The 12,591-nt window shown below is 46.4% G+C and overlaps 1 protein-coding gene across 10 annotated transcripts in view; it reads right to left on the bottom strand.

The window, feature by feature from the left end:
* The window catches only part of FAM234A (family with sequence similarity 234 member A), a 31,094-nt gene extending 18,852 nt beyond the window's left edge, over positions 1 to 12,242 (bottom strand). For 3 of the 10 annotated variants that reach the window (XM_036825640.1, XM_036825636.1, XM_036825633.1), the window contains exon 1: positions 7,446 to 7,559. The gene's annotated coding sequence lies outside the window, so the exon portion shown is untranslated. Of the gene's footprint in view, positions 1 to 7,445; positions 7,560 to 11,965; positions 11,969 to 12,177 lie in introns of those variants that run through there. The other 7 variants (XM_036825638.1, XM_036825634.1, XM_036825631.1 and 4 more) reach the window with 5 other exon arrangements.
* Between the last annotated feature and the right edge of the window lie 349 nt (positions 12,243 to 12,591).

The raw sequence follows: 12,591 nt of genomic DNA, 5'->3' as shown, positions 1-12,591 counted from the left end.
CTTTTTGGAACTTTCTGGATTTTTCTGTCTGGAATCTGCAGCTGGTTGAATTCACGGATGGGGAACAGGGGATACAGACAGCCAATTCAGTTTTTAAAGAAATGGCAGCTTTGTAGTTTGTTGCACACATATGTAGGATTGCTGTATTTTCTGTGTGGCTCAGCCTTTTTATCATTGCACAATGCCCCCCTGTCCCTAAGTAATTCTCGCTCTAAAGTCTATCTGACGTTAATAGTTCTTCTTATCTTCTCTTAATGTTTGCATGGTATATCTTTTTCCATCCTTTTATTTTCAATCTACCTATATCATATATTTGAAGTAGGTTTTTTTTAGACAGCACAGGAATCATTTTTTTTTTTCTTCTGGCAGTGCCACACGGCTTGCAGGATCTTAGTTCCCCAACCAGGGATCGAACCTGGGCCAAGGCACTGAAAGCACTGAGTCCTAATCACTGGACTGACAGGGAAGTCCCTGGATCATGTTTTTTTTTTTTTCAAATCCACTCTGCAAATCTGTATTTTCAGACCACTTACTTTTAAGGAAATTATCCATATATTAGGCCTTTATTCTGCCTTTTGTTGTTTGTTCTCTGTTTTTTGTTTCTCACTTTTGTTCTTCCTGACTTCCTGTGGATTACTTTATGAATAAGGGAAACATTATTTACAATTCCAGTTTTATTTATCTAGGTGCTTTAGCGTGTTTCGCTGCAGATTTTTAGTGGTTGATCTGGACATTATTAGACACACCTAACTTATCAGTCTCCTGCTGTCAGCATTTTCCTAGTTCAAGTGAAGTGTAGAGACCTCACGTCCCTGCTTTAAGCCTTTACCAGTCTGTGTGTAATAGAATTGTGTTAAATATCTCCTCCACATACATCTACACATCAGTGTTATATTTTTGCTTCATTCATCAAACATAATTTAGAAAACTCAAGAGAATGAAAGTCTATTACATTTACTCATATTTTTGCTTTTTCTGTTGTTCTTTCCTTCTTCCTAATGTTCCAAGAATCCTTCTCTTAACATTTCCTTTATGTTTCAAGAACCTCCTTCAGTCATTCTCTTAGAGCAGGTTTGCTGGCAACCAATTCATTTTCCTTCACATGATGTCTTTATTTCTCCATCATTCCTGATGAATAATTTCCCAGATATAGAATTCAGTGCTTGACATTTGATAGGTTCTTTTCTTTCAGCCCTTGAAAAACATGATGCCACTTCCTTCTGGCCTTCACGGTTTCCAGTGAGAAATCTGCTGTCCTTTGAATTGTTTTTCCCCATAACTCAAGATGTCAATCTCTCTTGCTGCTTCCAAATTTTTTTCTTTGTCTTTAGTTTTCAGAAGTTTAATTACAATGTGTCTTGGCGTGGGTTTCTTTGGGTTTATCCTGCTGAAGGTTTGCTCAGCTTCCTGAACCTGTAGGTTTACATCTTTTGCCAAGTGATGGATATTTTCAGCCATTATTTTGGTTTCTGGGGCAGCAGCACAGCTGTGAGAATCCGGGGTGGGAGAGCTACAGCCCAGGCCATGGGGACTCGGGACACGGCTCCCTCCTCCAGCTCTGTGCCCCCGGCCTCTCTGGTGTTTTCTCTTAAAGTGCATTTAACTAGAAAAAGTGAGTTAATTAAAGAAAAGTACGAAATAAAAATAACTGTATAGTTATGCTGCGAGTATGGCACAATCCTGAGTGGCACACGAATGAAGTGGGAACACTGCTTTCCTGGCCTTTTCCTGTCCCTTCTGGGGACACCTCCACTCCCGGAATATGGAGCCAAGCCCTACACGCTGCACAGTCCTGGTTACTAGGAATTTGCCATATTCTGAACTAAAATCTGCTCTCTTGTAACCGTCCCCTGATCCAGATTCTGTGCTTTGGAATAATATCTAATCCCTTTACCTACATGTAAGCCCTTCAAGTGTCTAAAGAGCATAAATGAACAAACTGTGTTCGGGAGGTTGTCACCTGCTACCCCCACAGCTGTGGCCCCCATGACGGGTTGTAGACCCTCCGGTGTCCCTGAAAAGCCTAATCCTAAACACTTCCTTGTGTCTAAGTCCACCTAAAACATCCTTCCCCTTCAAACCCTACCCACCCCTCAAGGCCCATGGAAAATACCATCTTATTTATGAAGCCTTTTCTGGTTCTTCTAACCAAATGTGACCCAAAGCCAGTCTGGCTTTTTTTTTTCTTGGCAGTGGGGATACTTGTTTAAAAGGGAGGTCACAATTTAGGAATGATTCCCTAGCTAATCTAAGTCACCACAGGTGGTGGTGTGGTCTAGAGGAGGGGCTGGGACTGGAGACCCCCTCCCATCCGAGGCACCCGGGCATCTACCCAACCTCTCTACACCAGTCAACGTTCCTGTTTGCCAAAAACACTTTAGCTAGTGTAGGTAGAAAGAGAATTTGTTGGAAAGAGATTAGACAGTGCCCAGAATGGATGGGGAGACCAGAGAGTCAAACTCAGAAAACGGGTGGACGCCAGGGATGCGAGGTGGCTGAGGCTCTGGCGGGCCCATGGCCGTGGGGGCAGTCTGGTTCAGACACAGCCGCTGGCACCAGGCCCTGCTGCCCCCGGGCTTCCTCAGGGGGACCCTCCCAGGACAGGCTGGGACCCTTTCTCTCCCCCCTACACGCTCTCACCAGCTCCCTGGAGAAGTCCGGAGACAACACCAAGCACAAACTGGCCCCAAAGAAACACAGCTCTCAAACATAGAGAAGCAGAGGGGAAACGTCACACCTGGGCTTTCCCAGTCCTGCGAGTCAAGCCACGCAGACCCCAGGCCTCAGGACACTGTACGGTGAGCAACACCAATGGCCACAGCCCTCACCTCAGGCAAAGCCTGATCTCACAGCGTTATTTTTATACTGGGGTCAGTAATAAAAAATTCCGAAAAGTGCAATACTGAATTCTGCTTTGTAACGTCTTTGAATATTTGACGGGCTTCATGCAGAAGGGTGGCAGCAAGACGAGGGCCAAAGGGCAGAAGCCACAGCAGCCATTTCAGCTCCTGTGAGGCGACAATGCCCTCCAGACGGAGGGTCCCAGCGCAGGGACGGCTCGGGACGCTCCAGCCCTGGTGTTTTCTGACTGGAGGTTGAAGCAGAACTGGTCCTAAGCTCTGCTTCCCGTCATCCCTCTAAAAGCAAGGACTTCACTCACTGTTCCCGCAGAAATCAGAAATCACTGGCTCGCTTGCATTACTCTGAATAATTTCTTTTTTTTTTCCTTTTAATCATTAACAGAGTTCCAAGTTAAAGGTACTTCATAACAAATAGGTGAAAGATACTGTGATCCTTCTCCAGGGAAGGTTTTATTCTTCAGGAGAGAAAGCTGGGTAGGGAGGGCATACCCAGCATAACCAACTCAAGTAACAAAACTTTATTCACCTAAAAACAAACTGAGTTGGAGAGTGGGAGAGATGATAACCTCTCTATTTGACTCCTTGAGAATCCTCCCCCTCAGCTGGGTCCCTAAGAGCAGGCGGTGGGACCACAGTGCCGGGTGGGGCGGGGCAGTGAGGATGGGCCGTGTCAGGTGGGTCGGTCCATGTGCCAACTGTGCTGCTGGCTGCACAAACATCCACGTGTGATAGACTCTCACATCATCAGACACACAGAAAAGGGAGCCCGTGTGAAAACTGGCGAAACAGGAATGGGGCAGGTCTGCGGCGCAGTGATCAGCACTGTGCCAACATCTAGCTCCCACCTCTGATACTGCGCTGGCCCCAGGGACGTCAACACCGGGCCCGGGGGAAAGCACTGCAAGCTTTTTGTAATATCTTGTGAGTCTATAATTAGTTCCAAAGAAACAGTTTAAAAAATAATAATAAAAAAACCCTTGAGGGGCTTCCCTGGTGGCACAGTGGTTGAGAATCCGCCTGCCAATGCAGGGGACATGGGTTCGAGTCCTGGTCCGGGAAGATCCGACATGCCACGGAGCAACTAAGCCCGTGTGCCACAACTACTGAGCCTGCGCTCTAGAGCCCACGAGCCACAACTACTGAGCCCATGTGCTCCGCAACAAGAGAAGCCACCGCAATGAGAAGCCCGCGCACCACAACAAAGAGTAGCTCCTGCTCGCCGCAACTAGAGAAAGGCCACGCGCAGCAACGAAGACCTAACGCAGCCAAAAATAAATAAATAATAAATAAATAAATTTTAAAAATTAATTAAAAATAATTTAAAATTAATTAAAAACGAAAACAAAAACAAACTTTGAGCAAGGCAGGGGGGTCAGAGCTTCCCCAGGGCCCGGCGACACCTCAGAGCTGCCCGATCATGAAGCTTCTGCTCCAGAGGTGGGAACTGTTTCTGTTTTGTTCTGCTTGTTCTTGGCAGAACATCAACCACAGTGCAGTTCTACGAGGACATCCAAAAGAACAGTCAACCCCCAACCTGCCACTATTTCAAAATAATTACTGCCTTTCTGCAAACCCCCCACGGCAATCACTTCCCTTCCCACCGTGGGGAAAAGGTTCGTGTGGTTCCTTGCTGCTCGTGTACAGTGACGCCTGGGAACATGTACAGTACCATGCAGGTGCCCGAGGTCACAGAGGGCCCGGGAGCAGGGCCGCCCGGGCAGCAGGGGAGCGAGTGTGGGGAGGGCGGGGCCCCAGCGCCGCCAACACTGAGGACACGCCTGATCCTGAGCCCAGGTGTTGTGGCAGAAGGCTCACACCAAAGGCACACAAGCAGCTCAAGGTGCCATCCTGACCCCAGTAGACGCAAAGGGTTATCCCTAAGCCGAATCACTAAGTCTGTGAACTCCAGGCTTTCTTCCTTTTTGTTTCAAATCGAAGCTGCTGTTGTTAAATTCCACATAAAGAAGTAAGGGAAACTTAAAAAGTCTTTTGCCTCTAATACAGCAATGAAGCAGCTGCAACCATAACCTAGAATAAAGCACATCCCTGAAATCAGGTGTGTTTATTAGTTCTTCGTTGGCCAGCACAGAAAAGACCCATAGCCACCGGCCTATGGGCTCTAAGTAATAGGCCCACCGGAAAGACAGGCTTCTGGAAGTCCAACCTGGGCATAAAAACGCATATTTCTGTGTTAGCTAAACTCAACGTGAGAAGCCTGGAGAACAGGGGTCCTGGGGAACATCAGGGCAGCAGATCTTAAAGGAAACACAACGCACATTTGTACACATATACAGAAAATTAAAGGAACACTTCCCAGATACTGAAAAGGAATGAAGAAGTTTTCACTTAAAACAAAAGCTGTTAGGACACAACAAATGAAGAAAAGATAATACAGGGAAAGCCCCTGAGGTTAAGAGACTTGTATCTTTACCTCATTTGCATCTAATGTCCTTTTCTGTCATTTCTAACCAGCTCGTGGTCTTAAGGACAGAAATCAGAAATTGGTTCACAGGATTTCCAGACAGTCACTGACTGGGATTTTCTCCTGCCACTTCTGAGCTTCTGAAATGATGACTATGCAGTGCACTTTTTGACTTAAATGTCAAGTAAAACAAAAAAGAAATGAAGAAAAATGTGAGAGATGAGAAAGAAAATGTATCAATATGATACATATTAGGGTAAAAGGTATGAGCCTAAGAATAACCTGCTTGAGATAAACATGCAATCCCTGTGTACAGCTTTTCAAAGGGCCACACACCTGCAGGTGTGTCTGCTCAAGGCCAAACCTGCCCTCCTGCCTGGTAGGGAAGGACAGTAAAGCCCAGTAACAATTAACATTTGGAGGGGCAGGAATATGCAGTATTTGCATAAAGGAAATAACTCCTTTTTCACCAAGAGTTCTTTCTCTGAGAACACTTTACTGAGACAGAGAGAACAGAAAATTCAAAAATAAAAATGTCTCAAACTTTTTTTTTTTTAATTTTATTTATTTATTTATTTATTTATTTTTTATTTTTGGCTGCTTTGGGTCTTTGTTGCTGCGTGCGGGCTTTCCCTAGTTGCAGCGAGCTGGTGCTACTCTTCATTGCGGTGCGCGGGCTTCTCATTACAGTGGCTTCTCTAGTTGCGGAGCACGGGCTCTAGAGCGCAGGCTCAGTAGTTGTGGCGCACGGGCTTAGTTGCTCCGCGGCATGTGGGATCTTCCCGGACCAGGGCTTGAATCCGTGTCCCCTGCATTGGCAGGCGGATTCTTAACCACTGCGCCACCAGGGAAGTCCTCTAACTTTTCTTTGATGGATAAAGAAAGCATAAAGATTCTAACAGATGAGACACTGAGAATAAATAAGCAATGATGCTGTAAAAAAAAAAAAAAGATTCTAACAAGGGCAGGGACTTTGCTGGTGGCTCAGTGCATAAGAATCTGCCCGCCAATGCAGGGCACATGGGTTCGATCCCTGGTCCAGGAAAATCCCACATGCCGCGGAGCAACTAACCCCGTGCGCCACAACTACTGAGCCTGCGCTCTAGAGCCCGCGAGCCACAAATACTGAGTCTGCATGCTGCAGCTACTGAAATCCACGCAACTAGAGCCCATGCTCCGCAACAAGAGAAGCCACCACACTGAGAAGCCCACGCACCGCAACGAAGAGTAGCCGCCGCTCGCCACAACTAGAGAAAGCCCGCATGCAGCAATGAAGACCCAATGCAGCTAAAAATAAATAAAATTAAATCTTAAGAAAAAAAAAAGATTCTAATAAGGGCAGAGGGAAAAGGGAAAATTGCTCCAACAAATAACTGACAATTCTACAGCTATTATGAAAGTAGGGGGTTTAACCTTTTTAAACTAAAATTTGGTAACTTTTTTTTTTTTGGGAGAAAAGATCACTTCAGGGGACTTTAATAAGAGATGCACCCCCCCACTCCCAGTTTTTAAATTTTCAATTTTACAGAATTCTTTTCGGACAACGAATCAAAGAGATCAGACTTTGAAAATTAAGCACTTCCACTGGAAAGGTAGTTTGTATATTTTAAAAATTGGTTTAAACTAAGTAAAATTTTTTTTCAGTTTAAACTGGATGCCTTAAAATCTTAACTCTGGTTTTAGTTGAGAATTTTGAGAACTTAGTACCACAGTCAGCTCTGTGACAGAATAAGGAAGGAGTAGCCCAATTCTATTTGCCCAGACACAGGACACCTTCCTCCACTCACACAGGAATAGCTACTTCTCGTATTACCTGACCTCACTAGGGTGACAATTTCACAAAGTAGACATTATTTTAATCAAAGGTACCTGCAAATTAGAAAACACACAGAGAGAAAATACATTTAAACAGGCAGAGGACAGGCTTGGAGGAAACAGCAGATGAGCTTTTTAATTTTTTTATTATTATTTTTTAAATTTTTATTGGAGTGTAGTTGATTTACAAAGTTGTGCAGATGAGCTTTTTAAATGGAGAAAATATGTAAGGAATACTTAGGAAAAGACTCTGATTATAGATTAACTTTACTATCTAGCTTCACCAGTTAGTAACAGAAACTGAAAGGATTTTGTCACTGGATTAGACCATGAAAAGATCAGCTTACCACTCTCGGACTGCGTACTGATATGGTCCAGGGTGACTCGAAGGTGCAGCTGAGAGTGGAGCAGATTTCTTTCTTTCCACTGGGGAGCTCTCAGCCCTAGTTCACACTCAGCGGGGCTACTTTACTAAAGGACAGAAATTACATTGGACAAAACATACTGCGTCTTGTCATGTATCCACTGGGCATGTGTTTTATCTGCAAATTGCCTTTGTCCACTTGGCCCTGCTGTGATTTGACCAGTAAGGGATCCTGGTTTTCTTTCCTTTTCTTTTTTTTTTTGTCTGTGCCAGGCAGCTTATGGCATCTTAGTTCCCCGACCAGGGACTGAACTTGCACCCTCAGCAGTGAAAGCGCACAGTCCTAACCTCTGCACCACCAGGGAACTCCCAGGGATCCTGATTTTCAAGTCTTTCCTCTGGCTGGTCCCCCTGCCAGGAGGCCCTCTCAGTGCTCCGAGCCTCGGCTGGACTCGCATCAAGCCTATGTGAGCACCGCGGACCAGGAATGCCACCTTCCGCCTGAGAACTCGAACTTTTTCTTTCAAAGCACCCATAATACTCCTCCCACAGCCGCTGACCGAGAGCTATTTTAGGGCAGCAGGACTTCCCTGGTGCCAAACAAATGACAGACGTTTGGTAAGTGTCAAACTAAGTGTCAGTGAAACGGGGGAGAGAGCTTTTGGGAGCCATCCCTTGACAAGAAGGTGAGATAAGGCCCATCATGCTCTTCATTCAAGAGCTTGTGTGGATGCACAGACCTCATGACCTGTAATCACAAACCCATCTTATAGTGTGAGTGTTCAAATGCTCCCCAAAGCCAGCTGTGACATATACAAACGGTTTAGGAATGTCTTTTACATTAGGAGGCCTGTGTCCTGGCCCAGTGGCCCGAGTGTTCTGACAGCACTTCAACCAGAGGCATGTGAGAGACACCCACAGAACCCAACTGGGCAGACTGGGTTTTCGGCTGAGCAAAGCAGAAGTCAGACAATGACGGCTACAGTGTTCAGTTGTTTACAGCAGAACAACGACTTCTTCTCTTCACCAAAAAATAATCTCAAGGCAGACAATAGGCCCTTAATCATCTTTCAAATGAGAACAAATTTTAAGGTCATGCATGGTTCCCGGATAAAGGCAAGTGTTTCACAGGCAGGTCAGTGCTTAGGACCTGAACCTCAGCACACAGTTCCTCTCCTTCACGAGATGCAAAACTTTCAGAGTAATTGAGGGCGGCTTGCATACCACCTAAAAGGGAGTTACGGAGGAATGGCTATCAGAATTTCAGACAAGCAACTAATTACACAGAACAAGTTTTGTAGGTTTGTCTGTAAAATAACATGGAGTAAGCTTTTTTCCTGCGTTCTAAGGAAGATTTAATTTCCTTTGATTCCCCCACAAATCAGTGTTTCTTCTTGTCCTTACATTAAGGACAGCAGAAGCTCTTAAGAAGATATAATTCTCACTTGATCACTTTTGATCAACCCTATAAATAGGCCTTAACTTCAATTTACTTATTTATCTTTATTTTTTAAAAACCTGTTGTCACATAAATGTTTAAATATTCATGAAAGTAGAGACCACCAGCCCCATTCATCCACGACCCAGCTTCAACAATTACCAACACAGAGCCAACCTTTTCCATCTACAGACCACACTTCTCTCCCATGCCCCACCTCCAATTTCTTAAAAAATTTCCTCCAATTTTTAAAAAGTTAGAGATATGCCACTTGATCTCTCAATATCTGTTTCCTGGTTATTCATTTAGGAATCAGCATTCTTCTTCTTCTTTTTGGACACCACATACAGACAACCTAAGCTCCATGAAGGATTTTACAAAGTCAGAGGGGGAACAAAACTCACTAAGTTTGTGGGTTTTCTAAAGACTGATTTCGGGTGAGGTACGTAGTAAATTTTGAAACAACCACAAACCCTGCAGATTCTGACGTATCTCTTCAGTTGAACCCCTCCTTTCAACAGCCGCTACTTTAGATTGTATTTTTATAACTTCTCACCTGGATTTCTGTAGCCCTCTCAAACCTTCCTTGATGCTGCAAGAGACATCTTTCTAATATCTCCTGATCATGTCATTCCCCTGCTTGAAACTCTTGACTGACACTTCACAACTTTAGAACAAAGCTCAGCCACCTGAGTTTGCCTGCAGGTCCTTCCACCACCTGGCTATCGCCTACCTCTAGTATCATGTCCTCCCAAACCCTACACCCAACGTCTGTTCCCCCGTCACAGGCTGACCTACCAGTAACTCCTGCTGGGCCTTCACAGCCCACTCAAACCAGACCCCCACTCACCCATCGCCCGCCACTGCTCCATACTCACTGACCCACTGGTGAGGCCTACCCCCAGATGGTGAGGAACTTCGGAGGGCATCACTCGTTTATTGCCTTTGTCTTCCCAGGACAAAGCATAGTGCAGGGCATAAAATAAACATACACATTCACCTGTCTGAATAAATGTCCAATTCTTGCTATGCTCTGCTTGTAAACTTTTCTAATTGATTTGAAATAGATAGCATGTATCAGACATAGGGGTCAATTTGACTACCTGACATCCACTCCTTCTCTCTGTAACAGCACCTGGATTTTCTTTGGGTAAATCCACTTTCCCACAAGCTTAGTGTGGTTCTGATAACTTTGGGGAGGGCTCCTTGCCCAGGGCTAGCTAACTAATCAGATTTACATGATTAGGACCCAACTGAATACTAGATCCGGAACTGCAACTGGAATTACAGGAATAGGCACTCTTTTCCCACAGGAGTGGTTTTAAAATATGTTCACAAGCTCTTTGATGTGCCTCCCTTCAAAGGTGAAGTCTTTAGTACCTAGTGATGCCAGCAAACAGAATGTGGCAGGAGCAGCAGCAAAATTCCAAAACTAGATCATAAAAACCATGGTGACTTCCACCGTCCTCTCTCTCCTCTCTTACCGCTTGCTCCGAGGGAAGACAACGACATTTGAGGACGTGGGCCCTGTGGCTAGGAAATAAGGACTCCAGCCAACAGCCAGCCAGCAAGGAACTGAGGTCTTGAGTGAGTGGACTGTCTTGGAGTCAGACCCTCCAGTCCCAATCAAGAATTTAAATGACTGCGTCCCCAGCCAGTATCTTGGTTGTAACCCCATAGAGTCCTTTGGGACTTCCCTGGTGGCCCAGTGGTTAAGACTCCACGCTCCCAATGCAGGGGACACGGGTTCGATCCCTGGTCGGGGAACTAAGATTTTGCATGCTGCGTGGAGCGGCAAAAAAAAAAAGAATCCATGAGAGTCCTTGAACTATAATCACCTAAGTCACTCCTGAATTCCTGACCCACAGAAACTGGTAATACATGTTTGATGTTTTAATCCATTAAAACATCATTGATGTTGATTTGTTACGGAGCAGCAGATAACTAATACAAGCAGGTAGAGCACAGGCAAGAACCTGAGAAGAAGAAAGGCAACATAGAAACAGGTCAAAGAGAAAGTGTGTGAGAGGATGGTAGTAAGACCCCCACACTCCATCACTAAATCCTGATGATCTCATTTAAGCCCCTGGCCCCATCTATTTCTGGTCACCTGGACTTTCCTAAGTGAAAGTTGGTGTAATGCCTCCAGAGGTTGAACTAGTTTTAATGGACGCTTGACACTTGAAGCCAAAAGCACTCCAATCCGTGCAACAAGGACTCAGAGAACTGGTAAAATGCCCCAATAAATGTCCACTTCATTGATTACAGGGTCATTTCCATTTCACTCTTTCCTGATCCGTATTCTCTCTTTAGCATGCTCCATATTTTGCTTATTTATCTTACTTATTATCTGTATCCTCCCGTAGAATTGAAGCTCCTTGAGGACAGGAATTCTGTCTTGATGAGTGCTATATGCCTGGCACCCAGCAGACACTCAGTACTTGCTGAGTTCATCTAAGCTGCTATAACTTCAGGCTCACAGGGAAAGTGCAAAGAGAGCAATGGAGCCATCTGGTTGACGCTCAGAAGAACATTAGCAGCCTAGGGTAGGGGTAGGTGAGCACATCACACAAGCTCTTCAGCTGAAATCACGGGGTTGCAAGTATTTGCACTTGTCTATACTCTGATAACCTACCAGTCAGCTCCCAGGCAATCAAGTCATGGGGGAGCTGAGAACTCTCACAGACTGACAGCGTTCTTCCTCGCTTTTAAACTCTGCTTTGCTTTTGCTCAGTAAGACAGGCTGTAGGGAGCAATCACCTCTATAGATGAGTAACCGTCAGCTGAGCTTTGGGTTACTGAGCCAGTCGTCAAACAGACGCCGTCCTAGAAAGAGGACATGCATATCTGACCCTGGCGAGAGGCAGCTCATGGACATACTGTTTTAGTACTAGTATATTTTTTAATTACTTCCAGGCAACCCGTGCAGCGATGGCTAGCTTGCCTCCTATGCAGCCAACGGGGGTGGGAAGGTTCCTAATGGGAGTTAAATCCTGTCTTTGGGGGAAAGCGGGGCTGAACTGAGCGCCACGGAAGCCCAGGCTGCGTCAGTCGGTCCTGCCAACCCGCTGCGCTGACCGGCTCCCACCCACAGCGCGGCGCGGACACGCGCGGACTCCAACGCTGGGCGGTGGGCGAGAGCACGGGCGGGCTCTTGGGGCTGGGGTCTCCTGGGGCCCCGCGCCGACACGGAGAGACACGGCCCGGGAGGGAAAAGGTGGACCCGCGCGAGGCCCGCGGCGCGCACGCGCGAGAATGAAGAAGACGCGCTACTCACCCGCCGCCGCCGCGCCCTCCCGAGGCTGCCAGAGCTGCTGCCCGCGCCGCCACCAGGCTGCTCGGCCCCGCCCCCAGCGTCACTTCCGGTCGGGCGGGGCGGAAGCGCGATCAGGCCCCGCCCCGCGGCCGGCTCGGTTGCTGAGCAACGCGGAAGGTAGTGCTAGCCCCGAGGATTGCCTTGGGGGTGCTGCCGGTCTGCTCCGGTTCCGCGGTTGTTAGCGCGTTCGAGCATCTTTCATTAGTTGTACTTGCGTTGGCTCGACGTTTCCTCTTCCGGAAGTGCCTGTTCTGGTCGTTGGTCCAGGTTTCTGCTGAAAGGCTTGTCTTCGTGTTGTTTCGTGGCGCTCTGTATTGGATATTAAGTTTTTGTCGGTGGCGTGTGTTGTAAATACCTCGGTTTGCGTCTCGTCTT

Source organism: Balaenoptera musculus, chromosome 15 (genome assembly GCF_009873245.2).
Source record: "Balaenoptera musculus isolate JJ_BM4_2016_0621 chromosome 15, mBalMus1.pri.v3, whole genome shotgun sequence".
Lineage (NCBI taxonomy): Eukaryota > Metazoa > Chordata > Mammalia > Artiodactyla > Balaenopteridae > Balaenoptera > Balaenoptera musculus.
Note: the sequence above shows the minus strand (reverse complement) of the source record. Positions and strands in the feature narration are given on the sequence as shown.